Raw genomic sequence first — 13296 nt, forward strand, 5'->3', positions numbered from 1 at the left:
GACGTTGTCACCATCATGGTCAAACGTTGGGATTTTGAAGGATCGTGGGCAGCTCTTAGATACTCTGTAACATGTTAATCAAATGAATCAGTAAATGTCAATAAAGTCAAAAAATTCCGATATTTTTATCTGTGTACAGTATTGTACATTTGTTGTTGGATATTTCTTTGGAATTGGAATTATTTAATGATTTTATAGGTTTAATCATACAATACCGTTGATATTTTTGCAATGTTTGCGACATGGCTCTTTTGACAGATGCTGTATATTTCAGCTATTGATTGCTATGACACTTTTTACAGGTATTCATGGTGGAAGGACCACCACAAGGGTTGGACTATTGGATGGATTGTCAGGAAATTTAGATCACATATCCTTGGTGCCCAAAAAAAAAATGATGATCCGCTGAATTTTCCCTTCGCTCTAACGTCCAAGTTGATTGACAATGTTAACGTGATGTTTAGTGTTTTTAATGATAAAGATTATACAAGATAATTCACCATTGTCCTGTTGCGTATTCAAATATTTGCTCTTGAGGAATGCACTACTGCTTTTGTTCTGTTATGTCTTCTGTTTGTAGAATATTGGACCTAGCTACGGCTGCATTTCACTGCTGTCAAATTTGCTTCACAACATCCCTTATAATAATAACTTAAAGCAAAGATAATGTCTAAAAAAAGTTAGTTTGAGCTGAATTGTATTGTACGCATCCATGTGGCTGAACAAAACAGCATCCACCAATTCAAAATAATAATAATAATAATAATAATAATAATAAACTTTATTTATATCGCACCTTTCATGCACTAAGCAGCCCAAAGTGCTTTACAGAACAAGAATAAAACATAACAACAATATTAAATAAATAGAGAACAAGATAAAAAATCAACAGTGAACCTAATGAAATTCCCTTGAAGTAAAGCTGACAAGAAATGAAAGGTCACCTATGATGCAAAATCCAATTTCATACATAAACATGTGTCCCCTCTGTGTAAAGAGATTCTGAAAGTTTCAGGAAAAAAGATTTGCTCACTTTTTGTCCCGATCCATTTATATAAAACCTGTCTGAAAATGAGCTGACCAGATTTTGGCCACTTTATGATGTCATAAACACCTTATCACCTGAATCTCCTCCTAGAGCACCATTGTGTTATTTTTAACCAAGGGGCATGGGGAGTGGCTCCTTATTTTCATCTTAAGTAACAGACGGAGAATCAGCACTTTTGAAACAGGGCTGAAACAGAGGGGATTATGGGATGCTGCAATGATCTGTTTGGTGTTTCAGACAAACACTTCAGAGACATGTTTTGTATATATCTGAGACCTATAATATATTGATGAAAAACTGTATAATAGGGGACCTTTAAAATAGGTTAAAATAAAACAATAAAAAAAAAAAAAAGTTAATTAAAAGCAAAACAGAAAAAATACAGTAAAACATGGACAATGATACCAGTGAGAATTGAAAGTGCCCGCAAATTAAAAGCCATATTAAAAAGATAGGGACTATACCTGAGAAGAGGCAGCATGGCAGTGACGGGCATTCTGTTTGATTCTCTAGTATCAGACCGGGATCCCAGATCCACATGGCCCATCATTCTCCATTTGTTCATTCTGTTCGTCGCCCAGTGGCCCAGACCAAGTGAAGGAATGACCCAACCTGGGTATCTGTTTGAAGAAAATGTTGAATAATTAGCATTTTAGCGATATCTTCAACATTATCAGTGTGATGTTACTAGGTGTCACAATCAGATAACCTCTAAACCAGGGGTGCCCACACTTTTTCAGCTTGGGCGCTACTTTTAAAATGATGACCAAATGATCTACCTACAGGTGTCGCGAGCGCGCGGGGGGGGGGTGCTAGTGGACTAAACGGCGGATAAACTGTGGCGCGCTTAAACTAATTGTGCCGCATAAGTGCATAATTGTGTATTTTGCGCTTCAGATGAAGAGGTGAGGCACCCTCATAACTGCATGAACCCGTATGGTACAATACAACTCAGTACATTTTATACCCTTTCTTTAGTAGAATTGTATAAATTGGCTAACTAGGTAATCAGCTCGTCGGTGATTTGCAGCCCAGTGGTGAACTGCGTATTAGAATAGATCAAGTGGCAAATGCCATAGTTAGGATGGATGATAGGCTAACTTTAAAAAATATATATATATATGTATATATATTTTCTTTTCTTTTTTTCTTCTTTTTTTTTCAATGCCATGCGATCTACCCACACTACCTTTGCGATCGACGTATTGGGCACCCCTGCTCCAAACGATGTGTTTTTTAAATGTATAATAATGACAAAAGTGTACGATATTAATGTTTAATTTAGACTGATTTTGCTGAAGAAACACTACAAAAACTTGAAATCTTGCGAAGTATATTTGTCTAATATCTATTCAGAATATGTCTTTACACCTGATACTGTATATTACATAATAAATTCAGAAGTAACACTACAGTGAGATATCGGGTCTTGTTTTTAGACAATGCATTATCTTGTTAAGTCAAATAATCTTATTTTGAGTTGTATCTCAGATGAAACACATATTTATTTTTAGATATTTATTAGAAAATCACCAACTAACATCAGAAAACAGAACACTTTTGAGCGTTAGCGGCTTATATTGTAACAGCATTTCCTGATTCTGGTAAATTATAGTTCAAAATTAGTTCTCCCAGCTAATTATAAGATCTGATTTAACTAAATATCCCATCTTATTTCAAGTTCTCTTACCAAGCAAATGTACAATTGTTGTACTTATTTCAAGTGAAACCGCTTGTTTTCATTATTGTTTAACTTGTTTTTAGAGCAGCATTTTTTCCAGTGTATAAGTAATATCTCACCTGATCTCGAAGGGGATGTTGCTGTAGAGTTTTAGTTCTTTCTTTATGTCGGCTGTGCACCAGTTAATACCATAGGAACTCATATTGACATCATTGTTATGTTGGATACTGATATTGGTGATAGATCCACAGTTACCAATGCCACAGAAGTAGTCACTGTACAAGGGGTTACACATGTATGTTGACTGTTTGTTGCGGAGTTCCAGCTGTAAAGAATGCAGTAGTGATTAGATTATCAAAAGTCATTACATTGATGAAGAAAAATACCATGGCACATTCAGGTCAATAGCAATTGGTGACAACATATGTCAAGATTCAGATTCAAAGATTCAAAGGTTTTAATGTCATATGTACATAAACTACAGTGGAGAAATGGCAATGAAGATCTTACGACCCGAGCTCCTCCAATAAAATAAAATAAAAAATTGTGCAAGAAGTCTATATACGTAAATAGAATATGATATATACAAGAACAGAATGTAAAATTAAATATTGTACAGTAAGATGAAATGAAATATGGTTTATTATGGTGATAAATATTTAGATAAATAAGTAAATTACAAGATGACAAACAAATTCATGTTTATCGAGGCACTTAACACAGCTCAGAATTGTTCTTATTCTGGGTAGTCAGACAAGTGTATTGCCAGATAGTGCAGTCCAAGTCCATGCACAGTAGCAATGCATCATGAGTGCACAAAAATCCTCTAAAAATATTGTGGTCAAAATGGTCTTTTAAAAAATATATCTTCACCCTTACGGATATATTTATTTGAAAAACCCCACATATTTTCAACATTATATATAATATTTTTGACAACTTACCTTATACGTCCCATCTGAATTCTGTCCTTTAGGCGTGAAGCTCATGGATCCACCATAGAAGCTTAAATAGTTTGAGTTCAGGTTCCAGGCGGCAGCAGAAACCACGAGCAGCAGCACCTGCAGCAGATACAGAGTGAGAGAAGCCATCTTCCTGGGTGTCCTCTCATCAGGCTCATTGTATCTTAAATACTCTTCTACAAGGAAATACATTCACAATATTATCTTGGTGCATCATCATATTTACCGGAATTATAAAGCATGCAGTCAAACTAGTGTCACTGCCCAACATTGCTTATACAATCAAAGCAAAAGAAATTCATTGTTGTGCCAGGAGAAAAGCGAAAGCATTCCTGTTCTAATTGCACAATAATTACACTGAAAGCAAAGTTTCAATGAAGATTAATCTGTTAACCTGTTAAGCCCTGAGCCTGTTTTTCAGGTCTCAGGCTCGAAAATGACTGAAAAGTCAGAATCAATATAGATGTTTTTTATTTTAAAGAAAATTCAGATTTTACATAGTAAAAAACTGTAAATTATAGTGTCCGTCCAAAAATTCTATTTTACTTATAGTGAAAACTACCCTTAGAAGATGGTAAGGTAGACTAAAAGCTTTAAGAATCCAAAGTACAACATATAATAAGTACCCTGTATCAAGATTGATGCAAAACAAGTGACATTTGACCTTTTTAGAGAGATTTAGCAAAAAGAAACCACTTCTGGGGTCATTTGGGTGGATTTTCCATATCTCTGGCCCCCCCTTGCTCGATTGCCTTCTGACCGTTAGAGCCAATAGAATCGAAGGGGGAGTCCCCCACACACACTCATTGTGAAAAGAAAAGGTGGGGGCTTCGCGCATGCAGTTTTGCATCAGAGTGAACCTATCTCTAGCTTTGACATCTGGAAACGGAAAAGCAGTTTTATTGCTTATGGATTATCAGAAATCATTTCAAAGGGACACAGACACATTGGATTAACCTATGGATTAACTTCAGCAGCGTTTTTATCGAGAAATGGCACTGTTTGTCTGTAGCCAATGCCTTGAACCTCGGCAAAAAAGGCATTAGAAGCATTAGAAAGTCAAGGTAAACTTCCGGTTAACTTGCGCACACAAGTAAATATATATGCACGTTCATTCTCACAACGCGTCAGACACAAGAAAATATACATTAATTCACATCAGAATCAGAAAGTTTTTATTTTTTTATTTTGTAAATATAGCTGTGTGCGTCACTTTTTAGTGTCCCCTGGTCTCCCAGCTGTGTGCGTGACTCTTTAGTGTCCCCTGGTCTCCCAGCTGTGTGCGTCACTTTTTAGTGTCCCCTGGGCTCCCAGCTGTGTGCGTCACTCTTTAGTGTCACCTGGGCCCTTTCTCATGTCATCAAATGTCCCTCCTCGACTCCTCGACTCCTCGGTCCTCCGGTAGTGACCCGGAAATGAATTTTAGCGCGCCATGTTGAAGGACATTTCATTTCTCGAAATGCACATCGAGGACCGAGCATCGAGCGTCGAGGAGGCTCTCTGGAGGAGCTATAACCGAGGATACACTGATGGGTCCTCCACGGTCCTCCACGGCTCCTTCGTGGATGCATTTCCGGCAACAGTGATGTTTGAAAGAGTCGAGACCAAGCGGCAAACTCTGGGGAAGAGCCGGGACGCCAATACGGAAGTGCCACAAACTGCAGTTCATATATTGGCCGATAGGCGATGACTGCAGAAAGGAGCAATTTCCATAGACCCCAATGTTAAAATGCCCAATTTCACAGCAGAAAAAAAACGTTTCTAGCCCTGGCTCCAATACATTTTATTATGTATATAGTTAGATTCCACCTTCGTGATTATGAATCTGTGAGTGAATTGTTTTCTAACGCGACCCTTTTATTTATATTAGGTCTTAAAGTTTTTGCATAAATTAGGGCGTGGTCACTTTGATGGACAGGTACGTGCCTCACTGTCAGCTAACAGCAATTTGTCCACTCTGCTAGGCTACAACGTTAGTTAGTTGTAGTTGCTGTACTTGACCCTTTAGCCGTGTTCGTGGTGATTGTGCCTTTTAGGGAATATTGTTACAAATACCAGACAATTAAAATGTCGTGCTGTGCGCTTGAATGTACTAACAGACCTTCCAAGAAGTCTACTCTCAGCTTTTTTCGGTGAGTAAAATGATAATATTATACATGTTAATCCCGTTAGCAGGTGTTTGTGTGCTTGTTAGCTTAGCTTGTTATGTAGCTTATTATGTAGCTTATTAGCCAGCTAAGGACGTAACCCTTTATACATGTGTATATATACAGTTTAGTTTATGATTCAGCCTTTTATAGTATATGGCTGTGACGCCCATAATGCTAAACGGGAGCAAACGTTAAAAGGGGACCCAATTATCCCAGTGGTGGCCGCCGGAGTCCACGCCGGCTGAAGCTAACGGAGCCGCAGGGGGCTAGCTCGCTAGCGCGTCCCGGCTGCTCCGTTAGCTTCGGCCGGCGGCGGAGGCCGGCATTATAACTGGAGATCAAGGAATGCAGCGAAACGCAGACTTGGTTCGCCTGCAGCCCGCTGTAGTATTAGCTAAATAAATTATGTTGAACAAGGCTTATTAAGCTGAACATCGCCACAATTGTTCTGCTATGTATCGGTACTTATTTTATTTTATTAACGTGTGAATGACAAGCATTAAAAATAACAACAAATAGCTCATTATCTTGCAGATTGTCTCGTTTGATTATGAATGTAACGTTTATATAGTGGAACTACACTGTTTTATCAAAACCAAAATGCCACGCAGTAACTTGGTATGCATGTATTTCAGCAGGAAATGTGCAACCTAGATGACATTTACCAACACAGACTATATAGAAATATTTGTAAAAGTTGTTCATGTGTTATTAAGTGAATATGGCATTAACCCTCCTGTTGTCTTCGGGTCAAATCTGACCGATTGACTACTTTCATCAATCATAACTTTTTTGTTTTACATTCGATTGCATTAAGGATTTATGATATCCTTCACAGTAGACATTTGAACATATAAAATTGCTGATCACCACTTTCATTGAATTTTGGATGATTTAGTCAACTTTGTAACACCTCCCTCCATGTCCCTCTGCAATTTCCTCCATCTTAGTTTAGCTGTCTGTCTCTCTCACACACACACACACACACACACACACACACACACACACACACACACACACACACACACACACACACACACACACACACACACACACACACACACACACACACACACACACACACACACACACACAAGATGTGTTCCCCCCCCATTATGTGCCCATCCCCCCCTGACCTACACCTTGTCATGGTGAGTGGGCTTTAAACTAAGACGGGTCATACTGAATAGTCTGTGCACACATTTTTAACATGTGATCTTTCTTTCATGTAGGACGCTTGAGGGAAGTTGCAACGCCTCGGCCAATGTGATGTCTTCCCCACGTGAAAGAGATTGAAGGCATAATTTATAACTTGAGACAATTTTCCAAAAATTATGACTTTTATTGGCTTAGGTAGTAATGGATTATATCTAACACGAATCAAGATCGTATAGAAAAAAAGGAAAGTGTAATCCTTAGTTACATAGGAAAAGATGTAATCGGATTAGTTTGACTTTTTTTAATAATAGGGAAACTCAGGATTACAATCTTATTCAAAACCTGAAAAGAGCATATAGTGTTTGTTGTAAAATGATCAGATGTTCTCTCTTCTCTGGAAGCGGTACTGTTCTGTAGGCTAATACTTTAATTGTGAATCTATACACCTACTGCCTGAATCAGCTTTATGTATATTATACATTTAAGTAAAAAAATCATATTAATATTTCTTCTCTCCTGTGTTTATTTGCATTGCATTTGATATTGAGGTAATCCAAAAGAAAAATAAAGTTATCAGGTTACAGTACATTACTTTTATATCTTGATACTCACATTAAGTTACTGGTTGCGTTTTTGGCAAGTAGCCCTCCCAACCCTGTACATAAGTTATATCATTTTAATTACTGATACAGTTGTTGCACATCTTTAATTTATTTTCTAGTGTACTTAAGTCGTACATTTTCAATGTGAAATAGATCGGATTAAATATAGAGTAAAAGCACAATCTTAAATTATACATTTATAATTTTCCTATGCTTATTGTTAATGTAGTGGTGTTATAAACAAAATGTTGTCGTAAAGGAAATTAAGATGTTTTTTATTTGTTGACAAAAGATTTAAAGTTGATGCTCACAACATGTGGGAACATTTATTGAGAAAAATGTTTCTATTGTAAAACAAATAATTATCTGCATACTGAACAATTTAGAAACTCTCTAAAAGGTATTATTTTCTGTGATGTTACGACCCTGTAGGGATTGTGGGTATTGCATTTCATAATTACATTCTATGGTATGCTTATGACATATTTGATGCCAAAATACATGGGATTAGGGGAGACCTTCTTGGTGTTTGCATTGTCACTGATAAATGACAAGGTAGTATTCATTGTCAAGATTTTGTGTTTTTAAACTTGGGACTCTTTTCAGACTGCTACGGCTTGGGAAAATATTTGAGCCTTAATGTGTAATGTTTTCTGTATTGTATGGTTAGCTTATCCTTTCATTTGATAGTCAGATTTGGATGTGATAGCTAACATTTTCAGTAAGCAGTAGACAAAAGAAGTGAAAATATGAATGTGATTTATTTTAAATATTTACAGAATTATTTTAACAAATAAAATAACAAAAAACATAATAACAAATTAAAAAAAAAAGTTTGACAGACAGCCATGCCCAGCATGGGCCTGGAGAGCTACAGAGTCCATTGGGGGGAAGAGGGGGGGGTGGGATGTGGGGAAGAGGAAGAGCAGCCATGTTAACAGTGTTATGGCTACAGATGTAATATCTAACTCAACATTAGCCATGACAGTCTGGGCTTAGCAAGGGCCTTAGAAAACATACTCTAAAGGCCAAATCCAAAAACAGTGATACTGACATTTTAGCAGTTCACAGTCTTTGGAGATGGTCTTTCAGGCAATTGGCTAGTGACTTTAAAAAAATATCATTTCCCCTAGGGGTGAAATGAACTCTATCTTGCAAAAAAAGCCCAGGACTGTCATGTCTAATGTTGGAGTGGTCAACAATGGCACCATTTAGGCTATGAACAAAAGTAGCCATAACACTGTTAACAAACTTCCGGGCCTTGTCAATTTTGACAGGATTTGCACCAGCCCTCCATCGGCACCTCTGGTTGATCTGGGAGAGCATGATCTTCATGCCAGGGTGCCGATGGTGAAGCTGGTGCAGGTCCTCCTTCATCTGATTCACCAAGTGAACACTGGGCACATCCCCCAAGTCGTTGCCGCCACAGTGGATGAGGAGGACATCCGGGGCTGCTCTTCCTCGCAGGGAGTTGGAAAAGAAGGGGAGGAGACCTCTCCAGCGCAGTCCACCCCAACCGAACCAGCAGGCGCGAAGGTCGAGGCCAAGGTTGCTGCCGATGGTCTCTGTAGCTCTCTGGGCTCCACGCCGGACATAGCTGTCTCCGATTATCCATACAGTCACTATGGGAGGAAAATAAATGAGAGTACAAATGCTTCAGATAATGAGGAATATCAAATTAAGTATAAAGGGTTGCTCATTTTGTTCCTTTGACAATAACATACAACATAACATATGAAATCACACCTGACGTATATATATATATATATGTATATAGATATAGATATAGTATGTTTGTGTGTAATGTCAACCATCTGAAGTCATGTAAAGTAAGCCAGGACCATCAACTTACAGGTTGTGGAGGAGGTTGCCATCTTTTTTTCTTAATGCTGAAAGAAATAAAAATGGTTTAATCAATATAAAAGCGCCTTTCTTTTTCTACAGTCATATTTAATTTATACTCTCACAGCGCTGTTGAAACAGTAACGTTGGATTAAATGTATATACAATTGATGGTCAAAAAGTATAAATATGCAAATTTTGCATTTGTTAGCCCATGCATATTACACTGTTTATATTTGAATCATGGAGAAGCGTTTTTAAACTTGTATAGTGTAATATCAAGAACAGTTAAATCATAGGGAAAAGCTTTGTTTAATTCACAATACGCTAATTCCTTTACATACTGTATAGGCCACAGTTTATGGCCAATTCCATAGGCTAATTCACGCAACACTGGCCATATCTCTGCTAGTTTACAAAGTTGTTACAAATGACATTTATATTTGAAAAACGGTGAAGCACTTAAAAAACAATTGTATAGTGTAGGTTCAAGAACATTTAAATCAAAAGGACAAGTTTTGTAAAGTTACAGGGGATCTTACCTTCAGAACGCCGGGAACGAGGAGCAGTGACCGCAAGCTGGGTTGTTAGCTTAATACTGTGAGCATGTTAGCTTAGCTTCTTAGCCTGAGCTAGGTCTGGAACTTGACGGCCGTTGGCAGAAGGTCCCGCCCTGTCCCGCCTCGTCTCCGCCACGGCTCCGCCTCTTTGCCCTTATTTGGATCAGGATGTAGCAGGCGGGAGTTAGACTCTGACGCCACTGTCGAGCCGTTAGTGGCCGACTCCGCCTACTAAGGGCTTCTCGGCAACTCTGCAGAATCCTATGGGTGACGTCACGGACCCTACGTCCATTTATATATACAGTCTATGGTCGAGACGCACGGCCGGACTTATCTCAGCCAATGACAGCTCTGCATGCATGCCCTGGATATTATTTTATTAACTGCTTTCATCGCGACGCGATGTTTACAGTGAGAACAGCTGTGAGGTCCGTGCAGAAAGCAGAGCAGTGTGTATAATATATATCACTCATTATAAAACGGACAAGTAAAATCAAGCAATCTGATTGGTTCTTAGCCGTGGTATACGCTCGAATTGTAAGTTACTTTTCACAACAACTCAGTATCCCTCCGCGTCTGAGATAAACAGTATACAGTTGGGCTGAAAAGCAAACTGCCTGCAGTTTGCTTTTCAAACTGGAACAAGAAAGCAGCGGAGAAGTAACGGAGCAGAAACCCTCCTTTTTACGCAACGGTCCAGACATAGACATCAAACGGCAAAAACATATTCAGTGTGCAGTTCCTTTGGCATTAGGGCAGGGATATTTAGATACTTTCCAAGGTTTGACATAATTAATTGTGCTACTTTTAAAGCAATCAACGATGTTTTCAAATCTGTAATCAAAAAGGTCCGCAAAAACATTTAAGATTAACTTCGACCTCCGGGGGGGGGGGGGTCTTACTATGGAGGAGTGGATTGAGGAGTGCCTATCTCCAGAACAAAAAGCACCTAAACGACGACATGTAGAGCTACGTGAAGAGCAGGTAGACCAACTGGAAAAGTATCACCATTCAAAAGCTTTCTGATGCGGGTCTTGAAACAAAGCAGAGAAATGATGACCGTTAGTGGCCACCGGTGAGAAAGCTCTCTCCAGAGCTACTGGAAGCCGAATCTCGGGGACCGGAGAAAGTGGAGCAATATTCTCTCCACGCCAAGCAACAGCCTAGAACAACCTCAGCCTATACAAGTAACCACGTAAGCCATGCTGCTGATGCTGGACAGTTTTTCAGTGGGTGCACAATAAACGGCAACATACACATTAATGTAAATAAATAGCCAAATAATGGATCAACGCTCTCTGTCTAATATGTTCGCTAGCTGTTGTTAGTGTTGTTGCATAGCAACCACCTCGCACTATGTTTCGTGCAGAAGACAACAGAGGGACTATTTTATTTTGAACATCATTATTTACTAATAAAAACTATTTAAATTAGAGTGTGTATTTTTCTTTCATATTGCCACACTTGGTAACCGTTTTATAAAAGCAATAGCTCACTTCAGACCGTGATATATGCTCATTATATCACAGCTAAGGGGGTTGTCGACCCTCCGCTTCGCGTCGGGCCGAACCACGCCCCTTAGCTGTGATATAATGAGCATATACCACGGCCTGTCGTGAGCTATTGCTTAAGTATAACAGGCCTACTCTCTTTATTTGCTTTAGTTTAGTAGATATCTACAAACAAAGTCGATATTTTTCTAAAACCATTTAGTGCTTCACATAATAAAATACACAACGGCTGTAGCCTGATTATATGCTTTAGGAGCTGTAGGTGCGTGTGTGTGGTGTAGGTGTGTGTGGTACAGTGTGTGCGTAGATGCAGCGGACAGACAGGTCTCAGTTGGTTTGGTGTCCTCTGCTTACTTGTAATACTTGTAAATAAAACTTTTGGCCCGTCATTTATTTCCCTCATTGTAGCGACCAGAGAGGGGGGGGGGATATATCCAGTCTCTGATAGTGTTACGTTATTATGAGAGTGCTCTGTTTGATTCTGAAATTGTATATATTTATATAAATATATACATATATATGTGTGTGTGTGTGTGTGTGTGTGTGTGTGTGTGTGTGTGTGTGTGTGTGTGTGTGTGTGTGTGTGTGTCTGTGTGTCTGTGTGTCTGTGTGTCTGTGTGTATGTCCGCATCTGTAGCCTGTTATTGTCTCATTATACCGCACTGTGAATGAATTCAAAGTAAATATATAAGTCGTCATGAACACATCTGTCCATCAGACATAGTGCTGCTGTGCCTCCTGTCATCATTAATGGACGTCTCTCTAAAATGACCGCTCAGAGGAGAGGAGTTCTCATTTCTCTAACCGCCTGCTGCTTCCCCTCCTCTCTCCTCGGTTCCCCTCCTCGGCTCCTCCGCTCGCATCTCCTGTGGGCGGGACTAAGACACGAGGATAGGAGTCGAGGAGGTGAGTCGAGGAGGGACATTTGAAGACATGAGAACGGGCCCCGGTCTCCCAGCTGTGTGCGTCACTTTTTAGTGTCCCTTTGGCTCCCAGCTGTGTGTGTCACTTTTTGGTGTCCCCTGGTCTCCGTTGTTTGTTGAGCTTCTTGCTGCATTTCGTATTTGCAGCTCTTTTAGTAAACGTCAAGCTGGTTAATGTTTTAAAGCAATTATGCACGTTTTGTCAAGTTGCTGAAGATGTTTCTCTATTTGCATGTGTTTTGGCACATTTGTGTTTTAATATTTGCATTGTTTCTGCAGCGATTTTGCACAGGTCAGCCACCATAGAGTAAAGCTCTAAACACATGAATACAATAATTGAGTGTCAGTGGTCCCCAGTGTTTTAAAGTAATGTAACTGTTAGGATTTAGAGTTTGGATGATTGCCTTTTTAAAACATTCACAACAGAAATCAAACTCAAAACAAAATGCTGCTGAGGCACCCACATATTATGCATGGGTTAATAAAGGTCTGGAGCAAAGCAATTTCTGTGCATTTCATTGTCTTGATGACAGATAGTAGAACTTACCGTTTTCTTGTCCTTTTCCTAGCCTCGTGCTTACCCGATGGTAAAAAACCATACGGCTACTGGGTGCTCTCTCAATACCACCATCTGTTTCTGTTTCCAAAATGTATTATCACCAGGTCCAAAAACTGCCTTCTCAAAACAAAAGCATACAAAAACGTATTCTATTAACTTGAATTACACTAAAATAAAAGGAACATTTACTATAAACAAAAAACAGCGATAAAATGAATGGATAACTATTAATTAATTAATTAATTAATATAAGTCTGTACATGGCTCCATCACATCATTTAACCTGTTAAGCCCTGAGCC

This window comes from Trematomus bernacchii, unplaced genomic scaffold (assembly GCF_902827165.1).
Source record: "Trematomus bernacchii unplaced genomic scaffold, fTreBer1.1, whole genome shotgun sequence".
NCBI lineage: Eukaryota > Metazoa > Chordata > Actinopteri > Perciformes > Nototheniidae > Trematomus > Trematomus bernacchii.